This window comes from Ostrinia furnacalis, unplaced genomic scaffold (assembly GCF_004193835.3).
Source record: "Ostrinia furnacalis isolate ACB-3 unplaced genomic scaffold, ASM419383v2 OfSCF1042, whole genome shotgun sequence".
Classification (NCBI taxonomy): Eukaryota; Metazoa; Arthropoda; class Insecta; order Lepidoptera; family Crambidae; genus Ostrinia; species Ostrinia furnacalis.
Genome location: NW_021131281.1, coordinates 209,104 through 225,619, shown reverse-complemented (window position 1 = coordinate 225,619; position 16,516 = coordinate 209,104). Strand labels below are relative to the sequence as shown.

Sequence of the window (16,516 nt, the reverse complement as noted above, 5' to 3'; positions counted from 1 at the left end):
CTGTGCAGTATTTAACTGCCTAAATAATAATAAAAACACAGAATGTACTTTTTTAAGTTGCCTGAAGACACTGAGAGGTAAATAAGTGGTTAATATTATTCATGATAATTCATGCATAATCATGTATTTCCTCCGCCATTTTCTGCAGTTTGGCACCTCACGTCACACTTCATTTTACCGAAGTCCTATGGCGTCAGCGAAGTACCGATCACTGACGTTTGTCAACAAAATGGTGCTTGACTCTTGAGACAAGCTAAATTACACCATATTGTTAATGACATTGAGCATACCTACATTTTTTTAAATACCTTCGCGAAGTAAACCTTCTGTACGTAGTACTTATTGTTATTCTGTGGTGTCACGAACTATTTAACGCTGACTTTACTTTTCAACCGACTTCAAAAAAGGAGGAGGTTCTCAATTCGACCCTTATGTTTTTTTTTATGTTATTAGTTACATAATTGTATTTTTCGTTATGTACCAAGTAAACATTATTTAACTCTACTTTTACGGTGTTGTTTGTGGTTAATTAATCTTTTGTTTGTAAGGGATTTCCATCTTTCTGAACATCCTGTCTCGAGACAATCTGTTTTGACTGCGAATAAATATGACATAATTTATCTAGTACGCTGATAAAAAGTGAAACTAGTGATGATGATGAGTCAAGGATGTTTTTATGTACATAAAATAGTCGCACCTGTTTAAAATAGTAATAGAGATCATTTTACAAAACCATTTTTCATTCGCAAGGGGCAAGGTTAATATAAAACATAAAAACACACACACAAAAAGAAGTATATGTGGTGTATAAATTAGGACTTAAATAATTAATGATATGCAGACTTTTTTTAGAGTGTGGTATAGAATATTATACTTTATTTTGAATATTAAATTTAAATGATTCGAAGTTGATTGTAAGCAAGCCAAATCCTATCATATGCATCGGAAATAGGACAAATTCTTTTTCCTGCACTGGACACTATATGACCTGATGATGATGATGATTAAAGGGGGATTGAACTCAAAAATCACGTCATGACGACTTATGGTTGCTTGAGCGCATTCTCTCTCACGTAAAACGTAAAAACTCGAACGGATCGGTTTTATGCGAGACATAGCAAACGGGATGTTCGTGTGAATGTTATAGGCCAGTAGAATTAAACACAAAAATGAATTAAATCGGAAATAATTCCTATTACGATTTTAGTGCTTTAATGGTTTCATTAGATGCCCATAAAGACTCTCCTAGGTTTTCGACTTCGACGGAGTTGTGCTTAAGTGGTGTGGTGGGGGCCCCCGAAAGGGGCGATTTTTCGGTTTTCCGGTTATACCGCGTAAAGGACTTACCCTATCAAAAAGTGGTCTTCCTGACGGTTGAAGAGCATTTAATCCTGCATTAAATAAGACCAAATTCATATGTTTTGAACAAACCGTTCTCGTGCAAATGTTCGGCAAAGTAGAAAATATGTGTATAATTAATGACCCTCTCCACGTCCAATGGCTCGTTACCCACAGGCTTCCAAGTCTTGAAAAGGAGCGCCTTAACCAGTGTAACCCTATCAAGGCTTACGAGCTGGATGCGCCTATCCTTGTTCGTCCCAGCTGTTCCTTAACTGCGGTTGCTGCACCTCTTCCTGGCACTCACCTGAACGACTCTGTTTTACCTACTGTGGCTGCTCCTCTTCCTTGTATCCTCCTGCATGACTACGTTGCCTAGCCGTATGCCTGGTCTAAGGTTCGACGCCAAAAATCAACAACAACAAGTTCATATTAAAACGCTGAAGAGTTTTTTGTTTGTTTGTTTGAACGCGTTAATCTCAAGAATTGCTAGTTTTATTGAAATAATTATCTTTGTGTTGAATAGCTCATAAATTGAGGAAGGCTATAGGATATATACAATCACTCTACGACTAATAGAGGCGAAGCAGTAAAGAAAAATGTTGCAAGCACGGAAAATAGTATTTAATTTATTTTCACGCGTACGAAGTTGATTTTGTGTCGTCGAACCTTGGACCAGGCATATGGCTAAGCATTGCAATCGTACAGGAGGGTACAAGGAAGAGGGGCAGTCACAGTAGGTAACACAGAGTCGTTCAGGAGAGTGCCAGGAAGAGGTGCAGCAACCGCAGTTAAGGATCGGCTGGGACGAACAAGGATAAGCAAATCCAACTCGTGAGCCTAGACAGGGATACGCTGGTTAAGGCGACCCTTTACAATGCTTGGGAGCCTACGGGTGACGAGCTATTGGACGTGGAGAGGGTCATTAATTATACACATATTTTCTACTTTGCCGAACATTTGCACGAGAACGGTTTGTCCAAAACATATGAATTTGGTCTTATTTAATGCAGGATTAAATGCCCTTAAACCGTCAGAAAGACCACTTTTCGATAGGGTAAGTCCTTTACGCGATATAATCGGAAAACCGAAAAAGCGCCCCTTTCGGGGGCCCCCACCACATAAGCACAACTCCGTCGAAGTCGAAAACCTAGGAGAGTCTTAATGGGCAACCAATGAAGCCATTAAAGCAATAAAATCTTTTGTAGGAATTATTTCCGATTTAAAATCTAATTCTACTGGACTATTATACTAAACAGGATCCTGCCAAAAACAGTTCCTGCAAAAAACGGGATACACCGTGGGAACAGGCCCAAGCTCGAGTTTTCTCACACGGCCACGGGAGTTATCTGAATTGTACCAGCGCCGAGATTTCACAATGAATAGAAGTGACTCATTATTTCTAAATACGATCTTCGACAATACCGAAACAATGGCGATGGTACGAGCAGACAAGTCATAACAATGAATAATAATTGATTGAGGACCAGGCGGCGGGCTTCCGCGTGAACGTAAAGGTGCTCTCTCACCTGCAGCAATTTCTTTATCCACAGTAAAGAGTGGTAACTCTTCCTAGTTTGCACCATCTCGCTTTAACTTTAGCAAATGTTAATAGTCTGTCAAACTCCATACAAAAGGCCCCGGTAATGGTTATAGTCACAGTTAAAATATGATGGTGCAACTCAGCCTTATTGTCGGAGGTCAAGACTCACTTTGGGTCGCTGCGCCAGCTTAGTTAGTTCACAAGAAGGAAACTCTTAGCCTGCATCTCATTTGATGTAAAATGATAACCAGGCCGAAGGTAGAAGCGAGCTTCAACCGGAATCCTCAACCACAGAGAAACTGGCTATCTTACCTCCAAATGCCGGAACGCAACAATTAAGTTATTGTCATTTTGTTGGCAAGATGGTGGTAGCTAGCGGACTTAGAACAAGCCCTAGCACCAACCAACCGGGGCACCGGGACTTCTGTGACTGAATCAGGAGGTCTTATCACTATACCACAGAAGCGGTTGATTTGCCTCTCTTGTAACGTTACAGAGTCGAGCATTACAGTGCGCAGCCTGTGATGTTACAGATTCGAGCATTATGATGAGGGAAGAGAACTAAGCACTACCTACAGCGCACAACTTGAAAATACAATGTGTGCTATGTAATTTTGATACAACTTGTGAACAATCGAACCTGAAATGTTACATTACAGTCGACTGTCCGAGTGAGGGAGCACCTTTATGCGTGCGATTCGAAAGTAGATGGAAACTGAAATATTGACGAGTACGAGTGATGGATGGACTCATTGCGATTAAATTGACAGCACAGTGCAGTGGGTGATGAGCCTTAATGATGATAAATCCATTTATTAAGTCTACAAACTACGTGAATAAAAACTTTTTATTTTATTGATTGCATGACTTAAATTTTATTTCTAGGTGTTTAATACGTTCGGCTTGCTTATAAATTTCAATCTTCTGATGTTCATCATCAAAGGCAGGTAGTACCAAATTATGTATGTTTGTATCTCATTTAGATAAAGTTTCACATTCGCTGGAAGATTCCAAGTTCGTTGTAAAAAAATCTATTACTGTTTATTTACTCTCTAGTCTTTATTTGCTGTAAGAAATATGGGATTATACGAGTAATACCAATCACTAAAGGAAATTACAATCATGTTGTGTAAATATAGACAGACATTGGACATAGCAATTCTTACATCTCTTCTTGTACAAAATATTATAACTAGCTTTCCGCCCGCGGCTTCGCCCGCGTGGAATTTTGTCTGTCACAGAAAAACTTTATCGCGCGCGCCCCTGTTTTAAAACCGCGATAAAAACTATCCTATGTCCTTTCCCGGGACTCAAACTATCTCTATGCCAAATTTCATCAAAATCGGTTCAGTTTTTTAGGCTTGCAAGCAAGACAGACAGACAGAGTTACTTTCGCATTTAAAACATTTGTACGGATACAGAAGTACAGATATGGATCTGATTTAAATGTCTTAATGAAATCGAATATTTTCTAACCCTAAAATCCTCCTATACTAAATATCTCAGNGTATCTCGTTGATAATGTTTGCAAGTTGAGCGCATCTGTTCAGCCATTATAATAACAATATTATATTACCACGATTCATTGCTATAGGCTTGCGGGAACCACATAACAATACATAATATTTGCTGTGAGCATAAAATTATATTGCTCAACTTCAGTGATAAAGTTGTGTTCGTACTTTTATGGCAGTAAAGTTCTCAAATGTTCTTTACATTATAAATCTCTTGGAAAATATGTTTACACCGAGGGATTTATAAATCTCGTTAGCGATTCAAGAGGAAATTTTTTACAATAACGTTTGTTTACAAAAAAGAATTTAAAAACTGATTTGTTCATAACAATTGGTAAGAGAATACAATAGTTATTATGAGTTTTCCACGAAAGTACGTATTCAGTTTTGTATAACTCGTTACTATGCAATTCCAAGAAATTGTATGATTTTCTACTTTTGCTGTGTGTGCAATGAACAGTAGGTACATACCTATTACATCAGAGTTCAGATATATTTTTTTTGTTGCAAAATAACTCCTAGGAATATAAATAGAAAATAAAAAACATCTATAATAGCAGTGTTAGTAAAAGCGAAGTAATACGTATCTAACTATTACTACAGTAAAAAGCTAGCTTGTCCCTATTTGAATGGACGGAGTTACAACAGAACGTTGTCAAGTGTTATCAAAAACAAAACATTGCAAACATTTGACCGTCATGAAAAAACATTTATTATATCTTTTTATCAAGTACAGCTGGACGGCACACCAAGGTGCATACTGGGGCATCTTAAGTATTTATGATATGGAGGATTTTGCAATTTATTTGTATAGTCAGAAATGGCCCATTGTCTGTACATAATAATATGATCAAACAATAAATCCTAAAAGCGATAGTCCCAAACGCAATATCCCTAATCTACTGTCAAATATACTAATCCGTGACCTAAAACGATGATAACGTTTTCAATTAGGAGAAGGACTGACAACTATCTCGAACAGTGATTCGCCGCGTTCGCCCAATCACTTCATATCCTTAAACGGTCGAATATGGCTTATCGACGGCTAAGGAGGGACGTTAATGGCCTTTTAAGGTCAATATTTCAGGACCCGGACCGTGGTCCGTAATTGGTCCCAACACCCGAATGAACCTTGTGACTTTTGAGCAGGGCTGTCGCATTTTAGGGTTAGGTAACAGTTTAATATGATTATAAAATGGTAAGTATATTTTGAGTCAATTTTAAGATCACAGGAGAGAATCCATGACTTAGATTAAATCGAGTTTTGATTGTGAAGAATAAAATTGACAAGCGTAATAAGGTAGGGTTTTTTTAAAGTAAAGTAAATACTATTCACGTTGCAATGAAAGATAGATTTATGCGAACTACTTTGGTAATATCTATTGGTTCTCTATACAAACAAAGCACTTGACAGATAAAATAATTCTGTTTTCTTTCCTTCTGTATAATATCATTCGAAGACAAATATTTTAGAATCTATTAGTAAGAAATAAATAAACACAACGTTATTTAAAGATATTTATAAATAAAATATTAAGACCTGTATAACCATACTAAATATACAATAGCAAATTGCAGGGCCTATTAATCTCATCATTTGTTACTGACTCAAACACCTTTTCATAACTTTATAATTGAGTAATTTTTAACTGATAAAGTGAAGATAATTAATTAACTACTAAATCATAATTTCAAAGAACACACTTTAGTTTATGTCGAGTCGTGAGAAGCACATCAACTAATAAAAAAAAACATTAATCCAATCAGCAATTCACAGCATAACTGATTTATATTTCTGATGATCTTTGATAAATTGTTGAACATTAATTAACTTTTATGATTTATACTGTAAAATGTAAAATTATGAGTTGTACAAATGTTGCAAAGGATGGTTGGTTGCTTAACGTAATCTGTATGATTCACTCAACATATTATATGNAAGTAATTTGATTTAATACGTCATAAATTGTAAACCGCTACGTTTGTACGGCGGAACCCTCGGTGTGCGAGCCCGACTCGCACTTGGCCGGTTTTTTTAAATAAAGCTGACAGACTTTCTTTTGCTTGTAATTCACGCCCTTAGAATGAAAATACGACAGCAAGATAGTACGATTTTTTGTTCCTTAATCACACACTTATTACATAAATTATTACAGAGATCTATTGATATTTTTCTCTCTACGAGTAAGATATTTTTCTCTCTACGAGTAAGTAGAGTTTAATGCGTTTTATGTATCTGGTTTGTTAATTTGAAACTATGACGAATAAAACGAGCTTGATATTTCCTTGCCCGATACATAGACAAACATAATAATATGTCAGGTATCTCAATAGGCTAGTTTCCTAAAAAACATTTGACCTTGACGCTACGTACCTCTTCTTTTTTGCTTACTACTACAGCTAAAACTTTGGCGCGCTTTATCTCTTTTAATTTTCTTTAGTTTGAAAAAGTGAAAAATGGTCGAGTATTTTTTGATAAGTTAACTGACGCACTAATACCAAAACAAAATCCCTGTAATGTTTTACCATGGGTCACTTAAAAATTAGGGATTGACGGTGAAAACGGGCATAATTCAAACTCTTGCTTTTTTGTCCAGGAAACATCCCTATTGTGACAATTTTGACGGCCCTAACCTACTCGTATAGTCCCGACGTCTGTTGGGCAAGTTATATTGTTAAGTTTCATCGCCGTAAGCTCTGGGATTACAAAGCCCTGCCTAAAACGTATAATTAGTTGCCGTACATTTGGGCGGGATTTGGCGAAGATAAATAAAATAATTGGATTAACCTGGTTACGCGATAAGGGGGATTAAATTACCTGCAATCGGGGAGCATATTTGTTCGTTTCAATGGTTAATTACTTCCACGGTGGTAATTTATTGGGTAATTATTTGGGGATAAATATTCACCCTTCAGTATTTACTCGTAATTCGTTTCTAATCTATTTATCTTCGATTTAAAAAGCGCTTTACTGCATAAGTTTTGACAAAAAATTATTTAAAATGGTAGGGGTCTGCATATAGCGCTTTCCTACCTTTATGAGGTCGTCTGTCCCTCTTGTGGGTGGACGTCCTACGCCTATCTGGAAATCATGGGGGAGTACCTGTGTCAGCAGTGGATGTTCTGTGGTATGACTAAAATGATCCTCCTATTTTTTGAAGCCGGTTAAAAAGATGCAAATGTTTTGCTAAATATGCCATCATCCTTACTATTACAGCTTAAGCTCTTAAATCTTCGGAATCACACTCAAATTCACAATCAGAAAAAACCAAGAAAAGCCTTATAACACTTAAATAAGGTTTATAAGATAATTAAATCTCCGAAAGCAACAAATTGAAATCTTATCCGTAACATTAATGTAAAATAAAAAAGATTTACCGAGACACTATCGGGGGATGGTGTCCTTCCTTGAATTTAAATTGTGTTCTTACTCAGAATTAAAGGAATTCATTATTCTATAAATGCTGCCCCTTTTTATGTTAAGCATTTAATTTTCTGTTCGAGTTGTAAAATTGATTTATCTTTCACTTAACCACTTACTGTCTTTATTTATAGCGCACTTGATGATATTTCTTTGATAAAATTTTCAATATTACCTATGTATTTTTAAAGTAGAATACTATACGTATTCGTGATGACTTTACATAGAAAGTCTAGCAAATAAAAGTAAGTCTTACCTTAGTAAATCTTTGGTTTGCGATTGAGAAATAATGAACTTGTAGTTTACCTGCAAAAAAAAGGAATATTAAATATACTGAATGTTTTATTTGTGTGATAATGAATTAAATTAAAACTGTTTAAATTAAGTAGAATTTTATCCACTATATCCGTCGATAAATTTACCTACATTCAGCTATTTTACTCCCATCTCTAAAACACAAAGGAAGGACTATTCCAAACCTTGAGCATTGCTAGTGCAGGAAGTTTTGAAGGAATATCTTAGCTCAAAGCTCTTAGATTACCCATTCAAGTGGTGAAGTCCTCTCTAAAAGCACCCCAATTTCCTATAGTATAAAGCAGATAAATGGTTTAGATGTTTTTACAAAAATAAAAATAAACTAGGTGCAAATTATGGTTATCTAGCTAGGTAATAAGCCAGTCGAAAGCTTAGATCTAGAGCTAATCGACACGTCCACAAAATCGATCGAAAGTCTCATACAATTCGTGATTGTTGCTTGTAATACAATCCGCATCGAGAACTGCGATTGCATTACGCACTCATAATCGAAAACGAATAAATAGGTATCGGCCACCACGCGAATTTGCACCATTTTTAAATCATACTCCGTGGCAATAAAACTCACAATTGTGTGTATCACTCGTAACATGCTTGGTCGAGTAGCTGATAAGGACATTATTGTTATACCAAACGCATTGCCGGAACGATAACCGGTGGCTGGTTAAACGGCATTTTACAACTTGTTTTGCAATAAGAAAATTTAAAATTACACGCTTTTCATATTAATATTTTGTATTTTTCATCGCCACTTACGCAACGCGTTATGGTTATGGCCAACCGTAAAATGGCCGTAAAGTGTCATAATTACTTAGTTTTTTTCTTTTTTTACAATGTAAAAATATCTGATGCTATTGGAAATAAAACTTTTACAATTTTTCACCGACGTTTTAAGGCTGAGTGCACATCGTACACAATTTTACACGAAGAATTAAAATCATTATTCATTTAGTCGTGTCGCGGTTATTATGCGTGCATAATTTTATGAATAGTAATTGTGATGCCAAGATAAAAATGAGGATATTCAATTCGATAAAAATAATTATTCAATCATTTACGCTTGAGAACCTGGGATTTATTAATATCTACTAAAAATAAGACACGTCCAACTGATAATTTATTTTCTTCGTGTTTTAACCAGACGCTTGCCGTTGCTTAAAAATCACCAATTATTCAATTAAAATATTTACTTAAAAAACGCCTATAGGTACATTTAAACCAACAATCTTCCTATATATCGATTTATCTGGGGGCACGGCAGTGCCCCCACCAAGTCGAGCAAAAAAGCGGCACGGCCGTACCATCCTTTTCTCGAAGCAATTCAGGCCATTTTCGACCGCCTGTAACTTCGTTGTGGATAAAACTAGAAGGCTGAATTTTCATTAGCTATGCAGGCATTGTAAAGACACGGTATGTTTAAAATTTCATTCAATTTGAACCAGTAGTTTAAGAATTATAACGGGTCAAAGTTACTTAATTTTGTCACTCACTGACTCACTGACTCACTGACTGACTCACCGATCATCAAAATTCTAAGGCACTTCTAGCAGACCTAGAAGCTTCAAATTTGGAATATAAGTAGTGTTTGGTGTATGAATCAAGGAAAAACTAAAATATTTGGGGGCACGGTAGTGCAACCGCCAAGTCGAGTAAAATTTTTCAATTTCGGTCCAGTTTTCTAGATACATAACTGCTGTCTACAAAATACAAAAAGAAATGAGATGACAGACGGACAGACGGACAGACGGACAGACGGACAGACGGACAGACGGACATGACGAAACTATAAGGGTTCCGTTTTTGCCATTTTGGCTACGGAACCCTAAAAACGCCTATAGGTACATTTAAACCAACAATCTTTCTATACATATATCGATTTGTAAATTCTATTCTGGACCTCTAATTAAAATTGTATAATATGTATGAAGGATGAGTAATTACACGTTAATTTCAGCCGATATTTCTATTCTGTATAATGTAAGTGAATATATTGTTATTGTAACTTATAATTCACATATTTTTAACAAAACAGCACTGCTTTGTTAGTTTTTCTTGATTGAAATCATATTTTAGCTATTTCAAACACGCGAACATTATTAACTATTGGCATTGTCTCTAGTTAAACTCAAAAAAAGCACAATCAATATTAGTAGAATGATTTCAGAAATCACTAGAAACTAGAAACTTGTAGGTTTTATAAAAAATCACACTGTTTCTTGCACCTTACTTGTCTTTTTCTTTTGTTTTATTTTCATTTTGCGATATTAACGCGAATATTTGCTTAAGTTAAGCAGCAAATCGAACGCACAGCCTTGAATAGAGCTCTGTGATTGGTTCGTGTGTCACCTTGTGCGTCCACGGGCACTGTGAGACCTCATAGTAATGTTTGTGAATACGGGCGTACCTATATGTTATGAACACTGACCCTCTAACGTGCGTATATGACATTAAAGCGAGGCTAACTGGTGTTATGATGGAATCAATTGTCTGGTATTGTGATCCTGATGTCACTGCCCCTGCGCACTTGTAATTAGAATCAGCTGTAATTGTCTCAATAACAACGTTTTGACATTTGCAAAAACGTTTAGGACCTTACCATGAAGCCGTTAAAAGGTTTAATGACTTATAAAGGATTATGCCCGTTTTCCCCATCAATCCCTAATTTTTAAGTGACCCCTATGAAAACTAAATTCCTGATATGTCTTACCATATGGGTCACTTATAAATTAGGGATTGATGGTGAAAACGGGCAGTAATTACTTAAAATTATGTGCTTACATTATTTCTATAATTCAGGAACTAACAAAGAAAGAAAGATTTCCTACTGAAATAATTTTAAGCGCGAAAGTTTGTGAGGTTGGATGAATGATGTCTTTTACTCTTTTTATACAAAAACTATTGCACAGAATTTATAAAACTATACAATATTTACAGAAATTCGGAATATTACAGGGCAATAATTTGGGGCAGATAGTTATAAATTTTCAAACTTGGTAAATTCCTGCACCAACAGCATTCCGAAGCCAAATTCAACTTATTAATTAATACGAACAAGTACTTATAAAAGTTCGTAAAAATTACTATGACAACATTGCACCATAATTGACAAGTCACATCTTCCAAACTGCAAAATAAGTATTGGTCATTTGTTCACTTTCACTTGGTCTCGGAAACCGTTATCTAAAGATGCCACTAATGCATTCTCTATCATGTGCTTAGAACTAGCATGTGGTATAAAGCTGTGTTCATACACACGTGATTTTGCGATCATCATGACCATAGGATAAAAAAATATTTTTTTTAAAGTAGATACTAAGAACACAATTACTTATGTGCTAACAAGTTACTACCTATCGAATCATGATTATTCATAATTAATTTAGCATGACGCAAAAAAGGCATGATAGTAGTTTATCTCATGGACTGATTTAAACACTGAATAACTTAAAGAATACGTAGTTCTCACACCTACACCAACAAGTACAAGTTTTGGATTTGCACTGCGCAGCAAAACCGCATACAAATTACATACGCGAAAATTATCGTAAGTGCTCCGTCAAGAAAAAGGTGTCTTTGAACATGCCTTATTTCATGAGTGTATAAGCACAGAATAATAATAAGTACTACGTACAGAAGGTTTACTTCGCGAAGGTATTTAAAAAAATGTATGCTCAATGTCATTAACAATATGGTGTAATTTAACCTGTCTCAAGAGTCATGCACCATTTTGTTGACAAACGTCAGTGATCGGCACTGCGCCGAAGCTATAGGGCTGACTTCGGTAAAATGATGTGACATGAGGTGCCAAACTGCGGAAAATGGCGGAGGAAATACATGATTTAGCATGAATTATCATGAATAATATTAACTACTTATTTACCTCTCAGTGTCTTGAGGCAACTTAAAAAAGTACATTCTGTGTTTTTATTATTATTTAAATACTGCACATTTCTTTATTTTCTTCCGTCATACCTACACAAGAATACGCGTGCGTGAGTTGTACGTGAGTCAATGTTCGCTCGTATGTGAGGCCTTGTCGAATAGTATCCTGTAGGTGGGCCATCGTGCGTGTTTTGTTTTCGATGTAAACTCGCGGAGATGAACAGGCCTGGTATAAGGTACTGGTATAAAATTAAAAACTCTTTATAATCATATGGCTTGATCGAAGTTGATGAACGGATGCAAATTTCATCCGTGAAACGGGATTTTAGGCAGTATTTTGATCAAAATCTTTGTATAATAAGAGGCTACATATTGTGTACTCTTCTTTTAGTTTACAATATCGGGTCAAATCAAATATTTTATACATAGACTTCTTTTGCATTTGAATTTAAACCTAATTACGTTGAAATAATAACTACCCATACTGACTTAATAAGGACAAAGATAAAATATTTAAGGTTAAGGCTAAAATTAAATTAAATAGCCTGTATAATTTTATAATCTAATAAAATATATTAAACAATTTCCTTTTAGTGCCGTAATAGAAGGAAACATATATTTAAAATAATTACCTATACATTTACTGCGATAGTAAACCGATGAATCCTTTGCATTTAAAAATAAATAGCAAGCAAAATGTTTTAAGTCCATTTTTATAGGTTTCCACGCAGTAAAAAGGGTGTAAAAATAACTTACATTACAAAATTTAATTATTATTCGAACACACAATATTATCTACTGTCTAAGAATGCATGTTAATGGTATTACAGATATTATGGAGTTGGTAAGTGCTAGTTTATTGACGTCATTTAGTATGGAAAAAGTCTGTTCATACTGGAATAAGAACATTTGAATAATCAAAAAACACATTTTAATTAAAGGATTACTTAATATCGTTTGAGGAAAATCAGAATAAAAAAATTGGAAGGAAAATGAATTAATTATACCTACCTAGTACCTAGTAAATAAAAATGTCAAAAATTATGTTCAAATTATTGTAGGACATTTTATATCAGTTTGACATTAAGCTTCAAGTAGGTACCTAAGTGTAAATGCATCCTTAATCCCTGATCACAACCCCTTTAATACAAAAAGTGAATATTTTGGAACTAATACTTAAATAGTTTTTTAACGGCCCGATAACAGAGGAATTTCTAAGACATCAAAAAACAAAAGGTTTTGTTTGAGGCATTTTAAAATCTTGTTTGTCTGCAGTTTAAGATAACAACTGAGATAATGTTAAAAGGGTGAAGTTATGTCCGAGTATAAACATGGTTTATAGTAAATTAATATATTGATTGCGAATTATCTCTTAACACGTCTTTGTTACACTAATATGCCCCAATTTTAGAAAGAAATGCCTTAAAATATTCCATAACTGCACTAGAAGTACCGCCAAACAAATTTCTTTTATGCTCAACCCAAAGGTAAACTGGTCGAGAATGCTTTAGTGCATTAAGTTCGCCTTATGTACAAATTTATTTTGGCATTAAAGTTTAAATAAATAAATAAATAACTCCGTTGGTTTTTAAGAAAATATTCATGTTTCATGTAGCTATGTGGTTATAGGGGCAATTTTGCAACAAATATGCATAGTTTGAAGTTCTGTTGTTTGTACATGTCATTATGTGTTGCTAGGGACAGTGAAAATGCCCCTATGATGTGTTTTTTATAAAACTCACTCAAAATCGTCACTACATTTACAGCACTGCTTTCACTTCTAAAAATAAAGGCTTTGTAGCAGCCCTGTATAATAACATTAATAAAATTATTTATTAAAATATATGATAAAGTACTTAATTATTTCACTTTTTACTTTCCACTTACTACTTCACGGACTAAATGATAAGTAATGCTCAAAGCCAGTTTGACTAATGCATGTGTTTATACTTTCTTACGCTGCGGTAATTTACTAGGTAATTTTACGCATTTATTATATTAAATCTGAGTTTATTACCGCCCGTACGAATACTGGTTACTATAAAATCGTATTAATAGACATAGAAGTCGATAACATTCGAATATTATAACGTTATTTTATGATTGAGTTGAGATCAATTGATTATTCATGGCTGTCAATGTTAACTTGACAATAGACGGTATAATAATAGTCGTATAACGTCACTTTTATAATAATGTGATCATTGGTAAAACTGAACTTTTATGTTTCAGAAAAAAAGAGAATAACCAATCGAGAAGNCGCGATAAAGTTTTTCTGTGACAGACAAAATTCCACGCGGGCGAAGCCGCGGGCGGAAAGCTAGTTACAATGATAAATATCGTAAGTGCTCCGTCAAGAAAAAGGTGTCTTAGAACATGCCTTATTTCATGAGTGTATAAGGTACTGGTATAAAATTAAAACCTCTTTTGTCGGCCGTTTGGTGTAGTGGTTCGAAACGGACTACTATTCCGGAGGTAGCGGGTTCGATTCCCGCACAGTACAAACATTTGTGTGCATGAACATATTTGTTTGTATTAGACTGGGTGTTTTCTATGTATAACGGATATAAATATCCGTTGTCTAGTACCCATAGTACAAGCTTCGCTTAGTTTGGGACTAGAAGCGCAGTGTGATATGTCTAAGGATATTTATTTATACTTTATTTATTTATTTTAATCATATGGCTTGATCGAAGTTGATGAACGGATGCAAATTTCATTCCCGTTTGTATCGGGATTTTAGGCAGTATTTTGATCAAAAACTTTGTATAATAAGAGGCTACATATTGTGTACTCTCCTTTTAGTTTACAATATCGGGTCAAATCAAATATTTTATACATAGACTTCTTTTGCATTTGAATTTAAACCTAATTACATTGAAATAATAACTACCTATACTGACTTAATAAGGACAAAGATAAAATATTTAAGGTTAAGGCTAAAATTAAATTAAATAGCCTGTATAATTTTATAATCTAATAAAATATATTAAACAATTTCTCCTTTTAGTGCCGTAATAGAAGGAAACATATATTTAAAATAATTACCTATACATTTACTGCGATAGTAAACCGATGAATCCTTTGCATTTAAAAATTAATGGCAAGCAAAATGTTTTAAGTCCATTTTTATAGGTTTCCACGCAGTAAAAAGGGTGTAAAAATAACTTACATTACAAAATTTAATTATTATTCGAACACACAATATTATCTACTGTCTAAGAATGCATGTTAATGGTATTACAGATATTATGGAGTTGGTAAGTGTTAGTTTATTGACGTCATTTTGATAATCATCAATCGCATTTGAATAATCAGAAAAATACATGTTAATTAATATCGTTTGAGGAAAATCGGAATAAAAAAATCGGAAGGAAAATAAATTAATTACAACCATAGTACCTAGTAAATAAAAATGTCAAAAATTATTGTAGGATATTTTATATCAGTTTGACATTCAGCTTCAAGTAAGTGTAAATGCATCCTTAATCCCTGATCACAACCCCTTTAACACAAAAAGTGAATATTTTGGAACTAATACTTAGAGTTTTTTAACAGACCGATAACAGGGGAATTTCTAAGACATCAAAAACAAAAGGTTTTGTTTGAGGCATTTTAAAATCTTGTCTGCAGTTCAAGATAACAACTGAGATAATGTTAAAAGGGTGAAGTTATGTCCGAGTATAAACATGGTTTATAGTAAATTAATATATTGATTGCGAATTATCTCTTAACACGACTTTATCACAATAATTTGCCCCAATTTTAGAAAGAAATGCCTTAAAATATTCCATAACTCCGTTGGTTTTCAGGAAAATATTCATATTTCATATATCTATGTGGTTATAGGGGCAATTTTGCAACAAATATGCATAGTTTGAAGTTCTGTTGTTTGTACATGTCATTATGTGTTGCTAGGGACAGTGAAAACGCCCCTATATTATGATAAAGAGCTACCTCGTTGTGGATAATAAAAATGTTTATGATAAAACTCACTCAAAATCGTCACAAGTTTAATAAATTAGCTGCTTTCACTTCTAAAAATAAAGGCTTTGTAGCAGCCCTGTATAACATTAATAAAATTATTTATTAAAATATATCATAAAGTACTTAATTATTTCACTTTTTACTTTCTACTTACTACTTCACGGACTAAATGATAAGTAATGCTCAAAGCCAGTTTGACTAATGCATGTGATTCTACTTTCTTACGCTGCGGTAATTTACTAGGTAATTTTACGCATTTATTATATTAATCTGAGTTTATTACCGCCCGTACGAATACCGGTTACTATAAAATCGTATAAAATAGACATAGAAGTCGATAACATTCGAATATATAAAGTTATTTTATGATTGAGTTGAGATCAATGGATTATTCATAGTTGTCAATGTTAACTTGACAATAGACGGTATAATAATAGAGTCGTATAACGTCACTTATACGACTCCATACCGTTAATAATGTGATCATTGATAAAACTGAACTTTTATGTTTCAGAA

At 34.3% G+C, this 16,516-nt stretch overlaps 1 protein-coding gene across 5 annotated transcripts in view; it reads right to left on the bottom strand.

The window, feature by feature from the left end:
• The window catches only part of Pgant9 (polypeptide N-acetylgalactosaminyltransferase 9), a 214,079-nt gene that overhangs the window by 184,801 nt on the left and 12,762 nt on the right, over positions 1-16,516 (bottom strand). The window lies entirely within an intron of this gene.